Source organism: Camelina sativa, chromosome 20, assembly GCF_000633955.1.
Source record: "Camelina sativa cultivar DH55 chromosome 20, Cs, whole genome shotgun sequence".
Lineage (NCBI taxonomy): Eukaryota > Viridiplantae > Streptophyta > Magnoliopsida > Brassicales > Brassicaceae > Camelina > Camelina sativa.
The window spans coordinates 7566790-7573098 of record NC_025704.1 but is presented as its reverse complement, the minus strand read 5'-3'; positions in this window follow the sequence as shown (position 1 = coordinate 7573098).

Genomic DNA, 6309 nt, shown 5'->3' with positions numbered 1-6309 from the left:
CAAAAAAAAAAAAAAAAAATCTCATCCAGCGAGACAGTTCGGTGTTAAAACCTCTTTTAATTGCACATGACATTCACCGGCCTTTTAGATTGCATCCTTCGAAAACGTAAGAAACAGCCTTTGTTTCTAAGGCTACGCGTCTTACCATTTGACGGGAGGGATAGCCAGTCCTAGGAAGAATAGCAATAGAATATGTGCCAGAGTCTGATGTTTTATGGGTATATACACACAAAAGGGAACATTAATTATAAGGACATAGCATCTCCCAACGAATGGTGAGATCTTATTAATTACACCGACAGCCAGAGTCTGATGTTTTTGTATATTTCATTATTTTTGTATTTAGGATTACACTCATAAAACATAGTATATACACACAAAAGAACAAAAAAACTTGACCACATTTTGCAACCGTGAGCGCCATTGGTCCAACAATCGTCAATAATATCATTGATATTTAATACAAATATTGTGAGGAAAATGTAACTTACAAATCACGTGATAAACCTAATATTATGTCCCTCAAACATTGTTAGAATGAAACATCGGAAGATAATAAAAGAGAGTATTCTGCTAATTATAGAATGGAAAGCTTTTATTCATTCATTGTGAGGGTTTACAATATTTATAGTGTGTACACAATAGGTTAAGTTACTACTAATTACACTTAGGTCCTTAATACAAATATCTCTTACACGCCCCCTCAAGATGGAGGGGCTATAGCAACTCCAATCTTGGAAATATTTGCTTCAAACTGAGGTCGCGGCAACGGTTTAGTAAGACAGTCGGCGAGTTGGTCGTGAGTGGAGACATGGGAGACCCGAAGAGCACCAGACTGAACATATTGGCGGACAAAGTGGAAGTCAATAGCGATGTGCTTTATGCGAGAGTGGAAGACGGGATTGGCCAAGAGGTACGTAGCACCGACGTTGTCACAGTAAATCACCGGCGGTGCAGGCAAGACAATCCCAAGTTCCGTGAGGAGAGAACAGACCCAGCTGAGCTCGGAAGCCGCATTCGCCACAGCCCGGTATTCAGATTCCGTGGAAGAGCGAGCAACTCCTTGTTGTTTGCGTGAAGACCAAGAAATCGGATTCCCTCCAAGATAGACGATATAGGCATTGGTAGAAACAGCATCAGTGAGGTCGCGAGACCAATCTGCATCAGAGTAAGCATGTAACGTCATCGGTGTATTAGCCCGGAGAAAGATACCCACGGTGATAGTGCCGGCAAGATAACGAAGGACGCGTTTGACAGCCTGCCAGTGGAGATCAGTCGGACAATGCATGAACTGGGACAGGCGGTTAACAGCAAATGCTAGATCAGGTCGGGTGAACGAGAGATACTGCAAGCTTCCAAGGACAGCACGATATTGGGTAGGAGAGGATAGCGGTGTACTAGACATGAGAGTAAGCTTGGGAGTAGGAACCATTGGGGTCGACACCGGACGAGCGGAGAGCATATTCGTCTTAGTGAGTAAGTCAATGATATACCGCTTTTGCATCAGATGAAGTCCATGTTTCGTGCGAGTGGCCTCTATCCCCAAGAAATATCGCATCTCACCTAAATCCTTGAGAGAGAACCGTGAGGATAAGTGAGCGATGAAGGTTGTGAGAAGAGCACCATTGTTTCCCGTGATAAGCATATCGTTAACATAGACGAGCACATGGACCACATCCGTACCCTGGCGCCGCATGAAGAGAGATGTGTCAGCGACAGAGTTCACAAAACCAAGTGTGAGGAGATACGCACGGAGTTCCTGGTACCAAGCCCTAGGGGCCTGTTTGAGGCCATATAGAGCTTTATGTAGTCGACAAACGTAATGAGGATGATCCCGATCAACAAAGCCAGGCGGTTGTGTGACATAGACCTCATCCTTGAGCCGACCTTGGAGAAAAGCATTATTCACATCAATTTGACGGATACTCCAACCCTTACTGACCACAACATGGAGAACAGACCGAACAGTAGTCGACTTTATAACAGGGCTAAACGTTTCAGTGAAGTCCTGACCATACCGTTGGTGAAAACCCTTGGCCACAAGTCGGGCTTTGTACCTGTCAAGTTCACCATTAGGATGATATTTAATTGTAAATACCCACTTACAGCCAATGACATTCTGTGAGGGATGAGGTGGAACCAAGTCAAATGTCCCCTCCCGTGTTTGTGCATTTATCTCTTCACACATCGCCTGCCGCCATCTCGGATCCTTTAAGGCTTCGGCCACCGTCTTTGGAATCTTGTGTTGTGGCTTGGTTGTGGTGGTAAGGGTGAGCTTCGTGATAGGTTTGGTGATGTTGTTCTTTCGGTGAGTTTGCATAGGATGCCGGTTAGCAGGTGCCGGAGGCGGTGGTGGAGCTGGGATCGGGGATGGGGATGGTGATGGTGTCGGGATTGTAGGCGAGGAGGATGCTGGCGATGAAGGCGAACCAGGTTGTGTCGGTGAGGAAGACGATGAAGGCTGCTCTGTCGTAGCAAGAGACAGAGTTGGTGAACGGGTGGTTCAGGCGTAACCCGTGGAGACTCTGGGTCAGAGGGAGAGCGGTGAGGACTTGAGCACGAGGGAGATGGAGAACGAGCAGGAGCGAGTGGAGGAGAGGCTACCGAAATCAACTCATGTGGCGGAGCACTACCAACAGCGGGTTCAACAACTTCAACCGGTGACGAAGGTGGTGAAGCAAACGGAAACCGCGACTCAACAAACTGAACATGACGGGACGTATAGATCCGACCCGACACCTTATCCAAGCAAAAATATGCACTCTGCGTGAGTGAATAGCCAAAGAAAACACAAGGCACCGAGCGAACAGTTAGCTTGTGTGAGGCATAAGGCCGGAGCCACGGATAGCATTCACAGCCAAAGACCCGAAGCTTGAGATAATTAGGAACTTGACCAAACAGCTTGTAATATGGTGAGACATTGGCAATGACAGGAGTGACCATCCGATTAATTAGATAAACGGCAGTAGCAAATGCGTAGCTCCAATAACTGGTGGGCATGGAAGCCGCACTGAGAAGAGCCAAACCCATCTCAACCACATGTCGGTGCTTACGTTCGGCGACCCCATTGAGCTCGGGTGTATGCGGCGGCGTGGTATAGTGAGTGATGCCGTGAGAGACAAGAAATGGACGTAGTGCAACAAACTCTCCTCTGTTGTCAGAATAGACCGTCCCTATCTTATTCTTAAACTTGTTCTCAACTAAAGCAGTGAAAGCAACAAAAATGTCTCGCACATTGGATTTCTGTTTGAGGGGATAGAGCCAAGTATATCGCGTAAAGTGATCAACGATAACCAAGTAGTATTTGAAATTATCAACAGAAATTATAGGAGAAGTCCACACATCAATATATAAGTATTGAAGAGGATGTGTGGAGGAAATGGTGTTTGTATGAAATGGAAGTTTATGACTTTTATTCAAAAGGCAATCAGAACAAGACATTGTTTGGTGCAAAGAGGAAGAAACTGGTAAAGAAAATTGAGAAACAAGTGCTTTTAAGATAGATAGAGACGGGTGACCAAGCCTCGCATGCCAAGAGTTGAGATCAGCCTTTGGGGAAGGTGCCGTAAACATAGAGGTTGGTGATGACACGGATAGCGGCCACTCGTACTGCTAATTCTTAGTCTTCCCTAGTAGGAGCCTGGCCCCCGTGCTGAGATCCTTCACCTGAAAATAAGCAGGTGCAAATTCAACCGTAACTCCATTAGTGTTACACAAGCGATACACAGAGATAAGGTTTTTTTGAACATTAGGAACACTCAAAACACCATTCAAAGCAAGAGAATGAGTTGGTGTGGGAAGCAAGGCAGAACCAGTGTGTGTAATCGGCATCCCAGCACCGTCCGCTGTGGTGACCTCTCCCCACCGGTATACGGCTGATGTAGGGCGATATTATTGAGGTCGGACGTGAGGTGATGAGTAGAGCCACTGCCCAACAGCCAGTTCCCCGGGTTGTACTGTTGTGTGACCGCCATGTTCGCTCGTGGTTGCCAAGGAGGATAGGAGGAGACCGATGATTGATTCATCGGAGACTGCTGCGACGAAAGGTGCAACTGTGAACAACGTCGCGCACTATAACCATAAATCCCACAAAGCTGGCAGCGGCCTTGATACGGACGTGGTGAGGACTGATTGCGAGAGTATGACTGATTCTGACCACCACCACGATTATTGGAGCGGCCATTGGAACGACCAGCATTAGAACCCGAGTTGCCACGATAGTTGGCAACATTCGCGGAGGCAGGAAGCAAGGACGACGCCAATGCTTTGGTGGTGAGCTTGGTTTCAAAGTTGATGAGCTTCTCATGGAGTTCCAGCAACGATGGAGGTGTGTCACGTCCTTCTATCTGATCAACAAGTGTCTTGTAATCATCAGGTAAGCCTTTGAGAATAAACTCGAGTTGGGCCTCAGTCTCAACCGGCTTCCCAAGGAGTGCAAGTTGATCAAAGCGGGTTGTAAAACCCTGAAAATAAGCATCAATTGTCTTCGTCCCCTTCGTCCAGTGTTTGAGTTGATGACGAAGCTGTTGGACATGACCATGGCTGGGATTGGCATAGGTGGAGGAGAGGGTTGTCCATATGTCAGCGGCAGTGACAGCTTTCGAGAGAAGAGGCTGAACCGTGACGGAGATGGCACCAAGCAACGCACTATAGATCAGTTTGTCTTGGCGCTTCCATAAGGTGTAGTCGGCGTTTGGAGAGATCACGCCATCAACGGAGACAGTAGGAGAAGGAGCGGTGACTGATCCATCGACATAGCCGGCGAGATCATAACCGTCAAGCAAAGCATGAACCTGACGACTCCACATAAGGAAGTTAGTCGAGGTAAGCTTAGTAACGTTTGTCATATTGACATTGACAAGCGTGGGAGAGGTGGAGACAGCGATGGTCTCAGAAACAGAGGCCGGAGAGGTGGATCCAGACATGATCGAAAGAGAGCAAAGAGGAAGAAGAAGAAGAAGAAGAAGAAGAAGAAGGGAAGAGAGGCGGCCGAAAAAAAAATTTAGGGTTTAGTAGGTATCGTACGCTCTGATACCATATAGAATGGAAAGCTTTTATTCATTCATTGTGAGGGTTTACAATATTTATAGTGTGTACACAATAGGTTAAGTTACTACTAATTACACTTAGGTCCTTAATACAAATATCTCTTACACTAATGACCCACGACGCAGACCTTTTGCCAATCGCCAACCATATCATTTATATTCAGGGCCGGTCTTATGCTTTTGCTGGCCTAAACATGTGATTTGTTATATATACTAGATTAGGACCCATCCGATGTGCCGGTTTAGAGTTTTTAAAATAAAATAAAATTTAATAAAGAATATAAAGTAAATATTTTTAGTAATTAAAAACTATCTATAAGAGTAAATAGATACACCGAGGTGTCCAATGTGATATTGGGTGTAAAAGGTGCGACTCTGCAACTAAGACTATTAATCAAGTTTTCTTTGAATTCCCTCGCTCTTGTGAAGTTTAGGATTTATCTCCACCTCCAGTCTCCTGAGAGGATTTTCCATATGAGTCGGTGTACTCGATTTTGGATTTTGTTTTCTAGTGGGATGCCTCTCAACAGGGTGATCCTCATCAACTTCTTCAATTACCATGGATTTTATGAAAAATCTGGAAGGTCATAAAAAAAAAGTTTTTCAAGGTTTAGAAATCAAGGCAAATGATATAATTGCTCAGGCTTTGGGTGATAAGCTAGTCTGGGAAGAAGCGCTCTCTTTTACGGCGGTCATGTCAGCTCCATCTCCGTCTTCGGATGTCCAGGTTTCTTCACCTCGTTAGCAGATTAATGGTTCTTGGAAAGCAACCAATGTGCATTCAGGATTGGGCTGGTGGTGTTGTGTTGGTGAGGAGCGAACCTTGTTGTTGAGGCTGTTGGGGGCCAAGTGTCTAAGACGGAGCCCCTCCCCCATGCATTCGGAGTTAGAAGCGTTGTTGTGGACCATGGAGCGGATACGTGCTGCAGAGATTGGTCGTCTTTCTCCAACCTGCTCGATGAGTTTAACTTGCTGGAGTCCTTCCCACAATTCTCCATCTCTTGGATCCCGCGTGTGTCAAATATGAAGGCAGATTGTTTTGTCCGTGCTTCGCGTTCTCTTATCTCTAAAGTTTCTTTTGTAAACCTCTTCCCTACGGCTTGGGCAACTAACCGAGGAATTTACTTTTAATTTATGTTTTGGTTAAAAAAAATGTAAATAGATACAGTTTTAGTTAAAGAAAATAGTTATAGATGAGCTCAAAGTTATTAAAATTAAATTAAATTTAACAAAGAATATATATATATATATATATATATAT